General features: G+C 41.1%; 1 protein-coding gene across 1 annotated transcript in view; it reads right to left on the minus strand.

Annotated features, from left to right (window-relative positions):
• Positions 1-13,644, minus strand: part of RABGAP1L (RAB GTPase activating protein 1 like) — a 729,399-nt gene extending 715,755 nt beyond the window's left edge. The window contains exon 1 of the mRNA XM_055419205.2: positions 13,491-13,644. The gene's annotated coding sequence lies outside the window, so the exon portion shown is untranslated. The remainder of the gene's footprint in view (positions 1-13,490) is intronic.
• Between the last annotated feature and the right edge of the window lie 1,902 nt (positions 13,645-15,546).

Consider the following 15,546-nt stretch of genomic DNA (forward strand, 5'->3'; position numbering starts at 1 on the left):
ATGCAATGTTATTAGTATCACAACAGGGAGGAAAATAAGATGCACCAAAAACACAGATAAGAGATATCTAACAGATTTCTAACAGTCTACAATCTCAGTGAAGGCTTTCAAGATGACAGTATCTAGACTGAGAGAGACAATTATAAGTCATCCAGAACAGAAAGACAACCTGGTCCATACTCTCAAAAGGACTTGATACCCAGATGGTCAAGAATCCTAAGTTTGATATTTTATATAAGCAAATACGTGGAGAAGGAAATGGCAACCCACTCCAGTACTGTTGCCTGGAGAACCCATGGAAGAGGAGCCTGGTGGGCTATAGTCCATGGGGTCGCAGAAGAGTCAGACAGGACTTAGCAACTGAACAATATAAGCAAATAATTTTCTAGCCAATGTTACATAGCAAATACTGTGCTGAACTATGTCTGAAAGTGAAAGAAAGAGAAGTCTCTCAGTCGTGTCCAACTCTTTGCGAACCTGTGGACTGTAGTCCGCCAGGCTCCTCCGTCCATGGAATTTTCCAGGCAAGAATACTGGAGGAGGTTGCCATGCCCTCCTGCAGGGAATGTTCCCAACCCAGGGATCAAACTTGGGTCTCTTGCATTGAAGGCAGACTCTTTACTGTCTGAACTATGTCTAATAGTCCATAAAATATGCAGTCTATGTGTTATATGGGCTTCCCCGGTGGCTCAGCAGTCAAGAATCCACCTGCAATGCAGGAGACGCGGGTTCAATATGCGGATTGGGAAGTTCCCCTGAAGAAGGGAATGCCAACCTACTCTTGCCTGGAGAATTCCACGCACAGAGGAGCCTGGACAAAGGGGTTGCAAAAAGGGTCAGACGTGACTGAGCAACTAGACAACAACAAAGATGTGTCATACATAAGAAGAAAACTAAATCTACGGTTATTCAAAGCCCTTTGGAAATCACTCACTCAAGATAAACAATTTGATAACTGACATGAGAGTTTACCCTCTGGTTTTCACACTATTTCATATTTTAAAATCTTTCTAAGAAAAAACTTTAATGCCATCATAAATGTACTATACAGACCATATATTTAACCTTTTCTTGTAAGGGAGAACATGACAAACTTTCATTATTATTCTATATATACTACTAGAAATACAACAGATACCCTAAGCTAAACAGGTGTGCAAGGCTGTTTTCCTTTACCATCTACGGTTTTTAGAGTTGGGTTGTGTGCGTGTGTATAGTTTTTCCTATTTCTTCCTTGCTATCAATATCAGCAATCTCACTGTTATTATCAGTATGTATATTTACGACACCATTTCAATTCTATATTATTCTTTTTAATCTGCTACTTTAGAAACCACAGCATCATATATAAAATAAAAGTAAGTTCTCAGTGAGAGCTTTATTTTTAAGCAATTACTTATAAAAAATTACATCCATTTGGGGGTTTCTGCATGTTTCAGGAAGATGAGAAGCTACTGGGTCTACCCAAGAGTTACAACTTCAAATTTTCATACCTCTAAGATGCCTCTCTCACCTTCTTTAAACTCAACTCAGATCAGGTTACAGAACCCTCTGAAGCTTCCTGTAAGACACATCCTACACTGCCCCCATCCTGGCTACACTCCACTGTACTCGTATGTTTCTCCAATATGACTGTCATTTCCTTAACCATCTTTTATCTCTGCTTCTCAAGCACTGAATCCATTCCTTGTCTTAAAAACACCTGCTGAATAAAACAGTGTCAGAGAATGAAATCAATTGTATAAAGAGCCATAAAACTGTAACACCCCATACAATAAAAATGACCTTTCATACTCATAATGTTAACTTTCATGTGGAAATACACACTTATGAAATCTAAATTTGAGGGAAAATCACAAGAAAAGTATTAAGTGCAAGCAAACAACAATCTACTATTAAGTTGTTTTATCCACTGCACCCTCAAAAGAATCTGTTTATCTTGTGGGGAAGAAAGCAAAATACATATATTTTCCCCAGGCAACCATAATACATTTTCCACCCTCAGTGCAAAACAATAAATAAACTGACATTTAAAGAACAGTGACTGTTAATTATCCAAGCTAAAATAAAAACATCTGGGGGTATATCTAGCTATTTTGAGGTATAAGAATAAAATAAAAATCACCCATTACAAACACTCATAGATCTTGCTGCTGGAAGCATCACTGAGGTCACCTAATGTTATTTAATACTCCTCCTCATCGCAGAAAGAATTCAGGTTGCTAGAGATGATCCAGTCCACTTTCTACTCAATACATCCCTACATTTCTGCCTCCACTTGCCTTTCACTCACTGATCCTCCGGACCCACACAAAACATGTCTTCTGCTGTTCAGATAGCAGCCTATCAAAATCTGTTTGCTCAATTTATTTTATGGTATGACTTATTTTAGTGATCAAAAATAATATATGTACTTATCTATTTCAAATATTTCTTTGGCTTTTCAAAAAATTCCCAGTAAAATGAAAACACCAGGCACATTTAGAGGTTTCCTGTTGCAAATCTTACCTTTTTAGGTTCTCATAATTACCCTATGAAACACGCAAGGCAAGTATCATCAACCCCATTTAAAGAAATCATCAATATAGAGTAGCAGTTCAGAGTTGCTATGAGGTAATATAGGAGTGAAAGAGATTTGCCTCTTATGAGCTGTGTAATAAGTTACGACCTTCTCTAAGCCTGTTTCTTCATCTGCAAACTGGGCACTGTAATAGTCCCTACCTCAGGTAGCTATTGTGAAGATTAACTAGATAATGCACATTATCTTATGGAATAACAGACCCATTCAACACTCAATGTTAGTTTTTGTTATTATTATTATGCAGAGAGGAAAAACTGTGGCAAATCACTTATGCTTTCAGAATTTCATTGCAACACTACATCAAGAATCGAGCTCTTAGGCTCTACCTACCTTGTCTTCCACAAAACCAAAAAATGTTTTCAGTAATTTGTGGCTTAAAGCTGATGCTTTTTTCCATTCACTTTGACCAACCATAATTTATAAAATCTACTGTCATGCTCCTCTTCCAAATGAAATTTTCACAAGTATAAAAATTACTAAAGTTCTCTATCTAGAAAAATTAATTTTCAATGACACATAATAATAAAGTTCCACCATGACTAGAATGTAAACATAATGAAACTTACAAGTAAAATGAGAAGCATCACATTAATTGCTAAATGAACTAGTTTCTATGAACTACTATTATTGGATTATCCTTTAAAACCTTTATCTGGTATCTTGAAATGGTAGATATTGCTATTTTATTGTTTGCGAAATCAAGTGCAACCAGAGAAACCTGTTTCACCTATCAAAACTATTGACAGTGTCAACAAGAAATGTAAAATCATGTCAGAATTTTAAAAAAATTAGAACACCCCACTGTTCATAGCAGCACTATTTATAAAAGCCAAGTCATGGAAGCAACCTAAGGACCCACTGTCAGATGAATGGATAAAGAAGATGTGGTATATATATACAGAATGGAATATTACTCAGCCATAAAAAAGAGTGAGATAATGCCATTTGCAGCAACACGGATGAACCTAGAGATTATCATACTAAGTGAAATATTCCAGAGAAAGACAAATATCATATGGTATCAAATATTATATATGGAATCTAAAAAGTGGTACAAATACAGAACAGAAATAGACTCACAGGCACAGAAAACTTATGGTTACCAAAGGGGAAAAAGAGGGTGGGAGGGATAAACTGAGTGTTTGGTATTAACATATACACACTACCATACATAAAATAAACAACTAGGACTTAGTATATAGTACAGGGAATTATATTCAATATCTCATAATAACCTATAATTGAAAATAATGAAAAATTATATATATGTGTGTGTGTTCAGTTCAGTTCAGTCCCTCAGTCATGTCCGACTCTTTGCGACCCCATGAACCACAGCACACCAGGCCTCCCTGTCCATCAACTACTCCCAGGGTCCAACCAAACCCATGTCCATTGGGTCAGTGATGCCATCCAATCATTTCATCCGGTCGCCCCCTTCTCCTCCTGCACTCAATCTTTCCCAGCATCAGGGTCTTTTCTAATGAGTCAGCTCTTTGCATCAGGTGGCCAAAGGACTGGAGTTTCAGCTTCAATATCAATCCCTCAAATGAACATCCAGGATTAATCCCCTTTAGGATGGACTGGTTGGATCTCCTTGCAGTCCAAGGGACTCTCAAGAGTCTTCTCCAACACCACAGTTCAAAAGCATCAATTCTTCGGCGCTCAGCTTTCTTTATAGTCCAACTCTCACATCCATACATGATTACTGGAAAAACCATACCCTTGACTAGATGGACCTTTGTTGACAAAGTAACGTCTCTGCTCTTTAATATGCTGTCTAGGTTGGTCATAACTTTCCTTCCAAAGAGTAAGCGTCTTTTAATTTCATGGCTGCCATCACCATCTGCAGTGATTTTGGAGCCAAGAAAAAAAATAAAGTCAGTCACTGTTTCCACTGTTTCCCCATCCATTTGCCATGAAGTGATGGGACCGGATGCCATGATCTTAGTCTTCTGAATGTTGAGCTTTAAGTCAACTTTTTCACTCTCCTCTTTCACTTTCATCAAGAGGCTCTTTAGTTCTTCTTCACTTTCTGCCATAAGGGTGGTGTCATCTGCATATCTGAGGTTATTGATATTTCTCCCGGCAATCTTGATTACAGTTTGTGCTTCTTCCAGCCCAGCGTTTCTCATGATGTACTCTGCATATAAGTTAAATAAGCAGGGTGACAATATACAGCCTTGACGTACTCCTTTTCCTATTTGGAACCAGTCTGTTTTGCCATGTCCAGTTCTAACTTGCTTCCTGACATGCATACAGGTTTCTCAAGAGGCAGGTCAGGTGGTCTGGGATTCCCATCTCTTTCAGAATGTTCCACAGTTTATTGTGATCCACACAGTCAAAAGCTTTGGCATAGTCAATAAAGCAGAAATAGATGTTTTTCTGGAACTCTTTTGCTTTTTCCATGATCCAGAGGATGTTGGCAATTTGATCTCTGGTTCCGCTGCCTTTTCTAAATCCAGCTTGAACATCTGGAAGTTCACAGTTCACGTATTGCTGAAGCCTGGCTTGGAGAATTTTAAGCATCATTTTACTAGAGTGTGAGATAAGTGCAATTGTGCGGTAGTTTGAGCATTCTTTGGCATTGCCTTTCTTAGGGATTGGAATGAAGACTGACCTTTTCCAGTCCTGTGGCCACTGCTGAGTTTTCCACATTTGCTGGCATATTGACTGTAGCACTTTCACAGCATCATCTTTTAGGATCTGAAATAGCTCAACTGGAATTCCATCACCTCCACTAGCTTTGTTCATAGTGAAGCTTCCTAAGGCCCACTTGACTTCACATTCCAGGATGTCTGGCTCTAGGTGAGTGATCACACCATCGTGATTATCTGGGTCATGAAGATCTTTTTTGTGTGTGTATATATATATAACTTAATCACTCTGCTGTACACCTGAAACCAACACTTTTTAAAATCAACTATTCTTCAATTTAAAAATTAAATAAAATAAATAATTAGAGGCCTAGACTCATTACTGAAAAATTAATCTAACTAATGCAGAGGATGAGACAGTTAGACAGCATCACCAACTCAAAGGACATGAATCTGAGCAAACTCTGGGAGACAGTGAAGGACATGCGAGCCTGGCATGCTGTAGTCCATAGGGTCACAAAGAGTTGGATATGACTTAGCAACTGAACAACAAACTTATGCACAAAAATTTTTATAGGTTCACTAGTACTAGCAAACAGGTGGTCCAAAGATATGAAAAATAACATCTAACTTCATTTTTTCCATTAACTTTACCAGGAAGCTTGGGTTAGTGTTAAAGTAGATTCTAGAATATTAACAGAAAAAAACAGATGCAGGAAAGAGGACATAAACTAAATTACAATTTAATACCAACTTGATAAGCAACATCTTTGCATAGAAAGACTAAGACAAAGTCTTTAACATTAGTCCAAACCTGACCACTAACAGTAGGGCAAAATATGAGACAGAGATTTTAAATGAAAAAATACAGCCCATGAGAGAAGATCTCTGTGGAAATAAAATAATAAATGATTAAGGTCTGATGGCTATTAGCTGCTGAGACAACAAAATTACTATAAAACAACCTAAGAAACCATATCATCTGCCGGTATATGTATAGTCTGCCTTCAGAGGTTGACTTCTCACTAAATAAAGATATAGTTTATCCCAAGTGTCTTATCAAGATAAACTTACTAAAGAGAAACTATTGAAGGAAATACCTAATAACCACTCTAACAAACATTTGCATTTATACAACGCTCTTAGAAATGGGGCTCAAAAATGACAAAGTACATCTTCAAGCACAGAATAAACACTCAAAATTGTTTATCAAAAACAAGCGTTACATTTCTCTTAAATCTTCAAAACTGAAAAACCACAAGTTTGTATTTTCTCTAAAAATAGTGTTTGTTATTTGCATTGCCTCTGGTGGAAGTTTGATTTTTAAGGTCCTGTAATTTTGCCTGGCTTCTCTGGTGGGTCAATGGTAAAGAATCTGTCTGCCAATGCAGGAAACATGGGTTCAATCCGTAGGTCAGGAAGATTCCCCTAGAGGAGGAAATGGCAACTCATTCCAGTATTCCTGCCTGGGAAATCCCATGGACAGAAGAGCCTAGTAAGCTATACAGTACATGGGGTCGCAAACTGAGTGTCTGAGAGTGCACACATACAATTTTTCCTACTGCTGATAATGAGGGTAGAATACAGGTGCACATAAAACACAGGGTAAGGGTGAAATTCAGAACTCCTTCACTGGTTCGTGAATGAATTCTATGCTTGACTTTTAAAATGTGCTACTTTCCTGGAAATGTGGCATACAAAGAAAAAAAAACCCACTTGGTGTGCATGGCTCTTATATTTGTGACTTAAGAGATAGTCTTCAAAGAGCCAAATCACTTACTTTTAGTCATTTACCAGGTAGACTGTATTCTCACCAAAAATTCCAACAACTGGTGGGTGGCGTGTGTGTTATACATACACATCCACGTGTATGTGTTTAGGAAAATGTTTGCATATTTTAAATTAAAGACACTGTGTACCACATACATACAAAAAAACTGATGGTAGAAAATTTTAATAAACTCAATTTGTAAAATCTAACGTGAAAAAAAAAAAAACCTACCTCTGTGCTGACATGATTAGCTGCACCATTCAAGCGGTGTGAGGTATCTGAAGCATGCTGCCTCTAAACTCTTATCATGCTATTTGGGATGTGCTATCTTGTGAAGCAGTTCATGTGAAACTGCTAAAACCTAAAGTAACAGGACAATTTACGTATCAGAACTTTAAATGAGGAAAACAGTATGGCAAAGACATTCATTCATATTTATTTTGGAACCAAATCTCAACCCCAAAATTCCTTGTCAACTATCCAGAAGTAGCCCAACTTTTTACCAAGAAGTTTTGTTGTTGTTTTTTTACTATAGCAACTTCATTACCAAGATTAACAAAATTTTCCACACACTTCCAGCAGTCTGTATGTGTTACCTGGGCAACACTTTAAAAGGGCTTTTACTTTATAGAATTGGTAGGTCAAAGAGAAGTAAAGCTTCTTCAAATTGACTGTGCATCATTTTAATTAGAAGCAGTGCGTATGAAATCTTCAACAGGCAGAAAATCTTGAGAATCAGTTTCATTAACACACACAATATACTGTCATTTGTCTTCATTTTCAGCCATCTAATTCACCTATGGAACAAAGCAAGCTTCATCCAGGACTTCAAAACATCCCCAGTCATACAGGTTGTCAAAGACATAAATGTTGAAATCAAAGGAACTACCTGAGTAAAGAATCTAGCAAGCCTTCACAACTGGCTGTGGTATGAATACCCTGCTTTGCTGTCCTAACTTCTGAAAACTAGTCAGCTTAGCTGTGGATCCGTATCAACGGCCTTTCTGCCTAAGCCAAACCTGCCTCCAAATTAAGACCCAGTCATTTAGAAAGCACATTTTAGAAGGTGCTTTAAAAAGACTTTCAAAACTGCTTCCTGTTATGCTACAGCCAATCTGATGCTGTCTACTTGGCAAAACAAAAAATAATGGTATCTCCTTACAAAGAAAATGTTTTCCCTTTCTTTCCAACAGTTTTAGGATTAGTATACTCAACTTTGCTTCTCTTCCACTAATAATTTTTCCCTCAGCTTTTACTCTAAGGATACTTAAGTGCTCTCTGGGTCATAGTCAAGTCAGAAGCAAAGCATACAGAGCTTACTGAACGTTAAGAAGTAAGTAGCAAATGACTGCAGAGACAAGAGTGAAAGACAAGCTGAAGAACAGAAAGGAAAACTGGCATTCAAGGCTCTTCACCATTTGGTACTGACTCTTTCTTGCCGAGCTCTTTCCCTCTATACCTTTGATCACCCTGGCCCAGAAAGACCTTTCTCTATTTACTATGTGTCCTATTTCCACATGTCCAAATCCTACCCATTCTTCAAAGCATGGTTTAAATGTCACTCTTCCCATATCCTTACAACTAAAGGTAATCTCTCCCTCCTCTCTCTAACTTGGACCTCCTTATCTTTATCTCTTTACTACATATTACTTTCTGCCTTACATTATCTTCATTTCCATATTTAATCTCCCACACAAGCATAAAGCCTCAGGGTCAAGGTTCATGCCTTATTCATCTCTGTTCAAACTGCTTAACATGTCTTACACATATTAAGCTCTCTGAGTTCCATGGGTTAGGAAGAGAGATAAATCCACTAGATATAACTCCAGATTAGGAGTCCACAGACCCCACTTTGCTAATGACTAGCTATATGACCTTGAACTTCAATTTTTTAGTGTATTCATCCACAAAGTCAAGAAGGTGGACTAAGCCAGTTTTTAACCATAGACAGTTATCCATTATTAATCTGTAAAATCAATTTTGGCATTAAAACCCAGCATTATCTTTTTAATAAAATGAAATAAAATAGAAAATATCAAAATATGTTGTAGGCAGTGAAGTGGTACACTGTGAATGTTTAACTGGCTATCCAAAGGAGAGAGGAAAGCTCTGAACTGTAACATCTGTTGATGTCCCTGGTGTAAATACTCCCACCAAAGCCAATTTCAAGCTACACATGCACCTGGGTGGAAAGAGATGCATAACTACTCTTACAAGTCAACTGACAAGCCAGCTCCAGCAAAGGCCTGAAACGACAAGTATTATTTCACCAACATTTTCTTTCAACTTCGTGTGTGTGTGTGTGTGCGCGCGCACGCACGCACATGTTGAATTGGTACAAAATGTATTTCTTACTGTGAGTAACAGTCAAAACGGTTCATAAATGTTCAGCTAAACAATCTCCTAGTCCTCTTCCATGTGTACTACACAATGCAATAAATTGCACTCTTAGTTACATCTGTAATCTCTTCAACACCAAAATTTATATGTCTCTTCAAAAATGAGAGTAAGAAAGATGCCTACTGGTATCACCAGAAGGCAAATTACAGGAAGTGAAAATTTGGCTTAGGAAGTATTAGCAAAAGACCAAGGTTCTCAGCCTTTGTTCAGTTACAACCAAGGGCTACAACATCCTCCTACTAGTTGCAATGGCTCATTTAGCAAAGGGTTAGGGGAGACAGGAGGAAAGGAAAAGGAAATCTATAGTATGAAAAAAGGTCCATGTAATTGTGAATATGTGCTCTTCACTCACCCAACTAAGAACCTTGTTGTTTTTGTTCAGTCGCTCAGTCCTGTCCAACTCTTTGCAACCCATGGACTGTAGCCTGCCAGGCCCCTCAGTCCACGGGGTTTCCCAGGCAAGAATATTGGAATGGGTAGCCATTTCCTTCTCCAGGGGATCTTCTCGACCCAGGGATTTAACCCGCATTTCCTGCATTGCAGGTGGATGCTTTACTACTGAGCCACCAGGGAAGCCCTTGCTTAGAACCTGGGTACAAAGAAAACCAGAGCTATAAAAAGGTGAATTTCCATCCCTGATGTTTCCCTGTTAAATTCTCCAGCACAAGCCTGCATCCCTCAATAGACTTCCATTACTGAGAATCCCCTACTACTAAAATTAAGTTTTTGCCAGGGACTAGAGACATGTAGTACTTGTTGAATTTAGAATAGGCAAGGGGAAAAATAGCACAGCAAACAGTTGTTAGACTTGATATTCTGGGAAAATCAGGCTTTTATTGAAAAACATACTTTCTTATTTTCTTCTTACTTAAGCTTACTAAACTGGGTAAGAAGGAAAGTTCGTTGAATATATTTTGGGCTGTACTATGTCTATCACAATAACACAGTCTGTAACCAGATTTTTTCTGAGTGTTTATAAAGAATTGTGTTTTCTGTTTTTAAGGTTATTTAGAAAACAAGGAGGCTCAGAATTTTAAGCAGGCTAATAATGTTAGCTCAAATCTAACTCCAAATCAACTGAATATATGCACAGAAGTTTCCCAGGAAAATTCCAAAAATTACACAAAAAATACAAAAGATGAAAAAAAGGAGTCAGCATGAACACAAACTGGCAATACTCAACTGCAGTATCCTATCTGTTGCATGAGTACAATATGGAAAGTAAATAAGTATGAAAAAGAGAACGATGAGATACAAGTTCTGCTTAATTCCATTAACTATTCCTTATTAGGGTCCGCTGGTAGGTACTTCTACCCAATTTCAAATATTGACCATCAAGTGAAAATTATTCAGTCCAGTTCAGTCGCTCAGTCATGTCCAATTCTTTAAAAAGCCAAGAGTCAAGTCAAGCAATGTCTTTCTTCATGGTCACAATATTAAACCTTGCCTGAAAAACTGAGTGTTTTACCATACTCAGGCTCTAATCAGTATTTTCTTTGCCTCCACTATCTGTGGTGCCAAATGCTCATAAGACCATCTCTGTAAGAGGCTGTTCCAGAAGCTGGAATAGCCTTGGGGCTGCTGGTCATGCTCAGATCCACTGGCTGACCTATGTATAGAAAGTAAGCACTATACCTGGCTTTCCCTGGTGACTCAGCAGTGAAGATCCACCTGCAATGCAGGAAACATGGGTTCGATCCCTGGGTCAGGGAGATTCCGTGAAGGAGGAAATGGCAACCCCCTCCAGTATTCTTGCCTGGGAAATCCCATAGACAGAGAAGTCTGGAGGGCTATAGTCCACAGTGTGGCAAAGAGTGGGACGCAACTGAAAACACACAAACACACATACAAGAGCTATACACATGTAGCAACTCATTAAAACTTGTGAGACATAACAAAAAGAAAACTCTGTGCCTGGGAATCCCATAGCCTACAGTATCTCCATCCTCCAAACATTCTCTATTCAGCCATTAAGACCCCACACCACTTCAAGACAACAGCAGGCTAGAACTCAGACCAATTTCTACACCCTCAAAACAAGAAAGTTTTGCTACTTAGCTACTACTCTCTTCAAAGCTAATCTCTCAAAGACTTGTTAGCTCCCACTCACAATATTTTAACTTGGCACAAGAGAATTCCTTCTTTTGATTACTCCAAAAGAACGGGTAAAAGGACTTTGAGCTTCAATGCTGTATCATCTGAGTTCAGATAAATATACACTAACTGAATGAGCTCAACTTTGGGTTAAGGCAAAGAAAGTTTTAAGTTTTTAGAAATCACAAATTTAGAACTGGTGAGCTGATAAAACATAAAAACTGTTTCACATACCCAACAAAATTATGTTACTCAAGTTTTAAAACACCATAATAACCACTAAGGTGAAAAGAAAATTATCTGCATTATGAAACAATTAGCAAGGGCACAAAAATTCACAGAACATTGCAACTATAATACATAAAAATTTGCCATCAAAGAACTCAGGTCAAAAAAAAAAAGTCACACATTTACACCTTTTATGCCTTTTATGTAGGTTGGTATATTCGCTATGTCCCAATAGTACTGGGAACTACTACTTTGTTTCCAGCTTCCTAGAATATAACGTAGGCTATGTAATACATTCACATATAAAGACTGCCCAACTACATCACTTCTCCCCAGATGACCTGTCAATACAAAATATCAGGGCACATTTTGACCTGATTGAAGACTCCAGTCTCAGTCTCAACTAACTCCCCAACCAAACAAGCATTTAATACAATTTGAAGATAATGTATACACTAAATTCACCTGGTCTTTCTCCTTTGTAGTTTCATTGTCAGTTTCACATGGGACTCTGTTGAGATAATGAATCACAGGCCAGTTTTCCAATACTGGCAACTTGTGGACCAGTATTTTCCATGTGCAAAAATCCACTTCCAATTTTACCACAAGCAAACTTCATGTTACTATCTTCTGCCATCATTCTACAAATGCGCAGATATTCTACAGAAGTGCAGCAGAAGTCACACACAAACACTATTATGAGAAAAGTCAGGTTTCCATGATACGGTGTTTTCAGAATTATAAAAAGCAACTACCTATCTCCCCAGTACATGTAAGAAAATTTAAATGTATTTTTAAAAATCCCTAAACCTTCCAGCACCAGAACTGCAGACCCTGAAATCAAGTTTCCAGTCAGCGTTGAAATCTATCAGGCAAGTGAAAGCTGTCCTTATCATCAGCAAAATGAGGTTGGCATTTCTCGTCACTTACATGAAACTCTCAATTCTACAAGTGACCACGTAAATGTCGGTATGTTTTCTAAACTGATCCTACCTAAGAAGTACAGAGACAATACACAAGGACCTGGACACACTGCCCTGGGATCAGAAACAACCCTATCGGTCCAGTTCCCTAGCACCCGAACACCTCCCCGCTGGCCAGTGGCCCCTTTCCACATGCTGACGCACTGCCCAGTCCTGCACCGCTGGCGACAGTGCAAAGTACTAGTCCAGTCTCAGAAACTTTGACTCAGTTATCAGGACACTGAACACCCACGACCTGGACGAGGGATGTTTGGCATGGCCAGGCGGTCAACTTTGAAGCGGGGCATTCCTTACAGGTAGAGATCTGCCCAGCACGCAGCCCATCCCAGCCAGCAAAACCACAAGCATCAACAGCAGAAGCGGAGCAAAGTGCCTGGCGGAGACAGGGGGAGCGCGAGGGCGAGACGCGGTCACGAACAGATGCCCGAACGTGGGTAAGAAAATACCCTCACCACACGCCCACCCCCACCCCCACCCCCGGACGAGGGGCTGCTGGGACGGCGACCCCAGCAGCAGCCGGCGGCAGTGTCAAGAGGGCACATCTGGAGGCGAGCGCCCAAGTGACCACCCCCGCCCCCAGGTGAGGGGCGCCGACCCCGCCCGCCCGCCCGCCGACCCGCCCCGGCCGCGGGGAGCCGCCACCCGGCAGAACCACCGACGTCGGCGGAGCCACCGACAGTCCCGAGCCTTCCTCCCGCGGTCCTCTCGCATCCCGTCCCGGCCCGGCCCCCACAGCTATCCTCCCCAGGCGCAGCCCCGGCGCCAACACCCCCAGCCCAGCCCGCGGCCCCGGGCCGCTGGTGCGCCCGCCGGCCCCTACGAGGCCGCCCTCGCCTCACCTCCTCTCGTCTCCGCGGGAAGGGCCGGAACAACTCTGCCAGGCGCCCGCGTCGCACCCGCCGCCCAGCGTTCTGCGGCCCGGCCGGTCCCGTTCACTCTGCCGCCGCCGAAGCCCTGGGAGGGCGGAGGGAACAGGGCGGAGGGAGCGCAGAGAGGAGGGGAGGAGGACCGCTCGGCAGGAAGAGACGAGGGAGGGGGCGGGGCGAGGAGGAGGAGGAGGAGGAGGTGGTGGCGTGTCGGGAGCGCGCACGTCCGGGCCCCTCGGCGCGGCGTGCGCGCTCCTGACGGCGGAGGCACCGTCTCAGCTCTGGGCGGAGAGCGCGCACGCGCGTACACGTCCCCGCCTGGCGGTGTTTGGGTTAGCGTCTGTGGTGAAGACCTGGCCAACCTAGGCTGTGAAGAGTAGGGACCCGGGAAAGGGCTAGAGACGCTCGCGGTGCTTCAGAACTTCCCAGAGCTTAACCACGCCGGGAGCCCAGCCGCGCGGGTTCGCTAGGACGACCCCGATCTCCAAGCGAGTTGGGTTGAAGCCTTGCCCAGCGATTACCGATCTCTTAGATAATTCTTACTTTGGGCGATTGTGTTCTTGCTCATAAACCTGGTTTAGGTATATTGTCATTCTTAATACCCAGTACTCCTCAGGGAAGTCACCTTAAAAAATTCTAACTTCTCTCGTCTAACTTACTCTTTTCTGTGCCTCTTTCAAGGTGTCTTGTGGGCTATATAAAGTTCCTTCTGTGGGTCTCAGGAGAGGTTGAAGAAAATAACCATGGGGATTAAACAGGAAGCACTATTATGTATTTATGAAGAAAACTGACCCTCATTTGCAACTTTTTATCCTGTGGGGTAATAAATTTGGGGGTACAAACTGCTGCTGCTGCTGCTGCTAAGTCACTTCAGTCGTGTCCGACTCTGTGTGACCCCATAGATGGAAGCCCACCAGGCTCCCCCGTCCCTGGGATTCTCCAGGCAAGAACACTGGAGTGGGTTGCCGTTTCCTTCGCCAATGTGTGAAAGTGAAAAGTGAAAGTGAAGTCGCTCAGTCGTGTCCGACCCTTAGCGACCCCAAGGACTGCAGCCTACCAGGCTCCTCCATCCATGGGATTTTCTAGGCAATAGTACTGGAGTGGCTTGCCATTGCCTTCTCCGGGGTACAAACTAGCAGAGATAAAAATAAGCCAACTCTTTCATCGACTAATACTGTACTGATCCTTAAACTATGGATATCCTTCTTCCTAGATCTTGCAGGCAAAAAAAAAAAAATGACTAGGAATTTTTCTGAATTTCCTTAGCACTTTGTTTCTAAAGGCTTGTGGCACGGAATATATTCAGCCTTATATGGGTAAATTTGTGTGATACTTCAGCCCACTAAAGAATCTTTTGAGGCTCTGCTTCATTTTTATCTTCCACCGTGCCTAGCATAGCGTCTGACTTAAGAGAAAGTACTCCATAAATGTTATTGTATAAATAAGTGAAGATATCGCAGGAGGAGTTAGATGTGTCCAACGATTTCCACTCTAAAGTGACTTCTTTAGTTTAAAATTCTCTCTTGGTTAAATTCTTCTGCACTCATTTCCCCATCTGGATCCAAAAGCTACCTTGAGAAATCCCTAATTTAAATGTCTATAGATGCTAGGGTGCTTCCCTGATAGCTCGGCAAATAATCCACCTGCAATGCAGCAGACCCCGGTTCTATTCCTGGGTCAGGAAGATCCCTTGGTGAAGGGAAAGGCTACCCACTCCAGTATTCTGGCCTGGAGAATTCCATATATGGTATAGTGAACTATACACGGTATAGTCCATGGGGTCGCAAAGAGTCCAACAGGACTGAAGGACAGGACTGAGGGACTTTCATAGTTCCTGGGACAAGAATATTACAATTGTTTAATATTTCCCCTAGGTGCTGGGCTTCTTCCTAGGAAATCCTTTAATCTCTGTATCCCAAGAGACTACCTAACTCTGAGCCTGACCCAGTAAATGCTGAACTTCTGATATTTAATAAGATTAAGGTCAGAATAACTCGGATCATCTGTATCTATTAATAAAGAAGCCAAC

Source organism: Moschus berezovskii, chromosome 17, assembly GCF_049115385.1.
Source record: "Moschus berezovskii isolate FMDL1 chromosome 17, NW_MosBer_1.0, whole genome shotgun sequence".
In the NCBI taxonomy this organism is placed as follows: Eukaryota; Metazoa; Chordata; class Mammalia; order Artiodactyla; family Moschidae; genus Moschus; species Moschus berezovskii.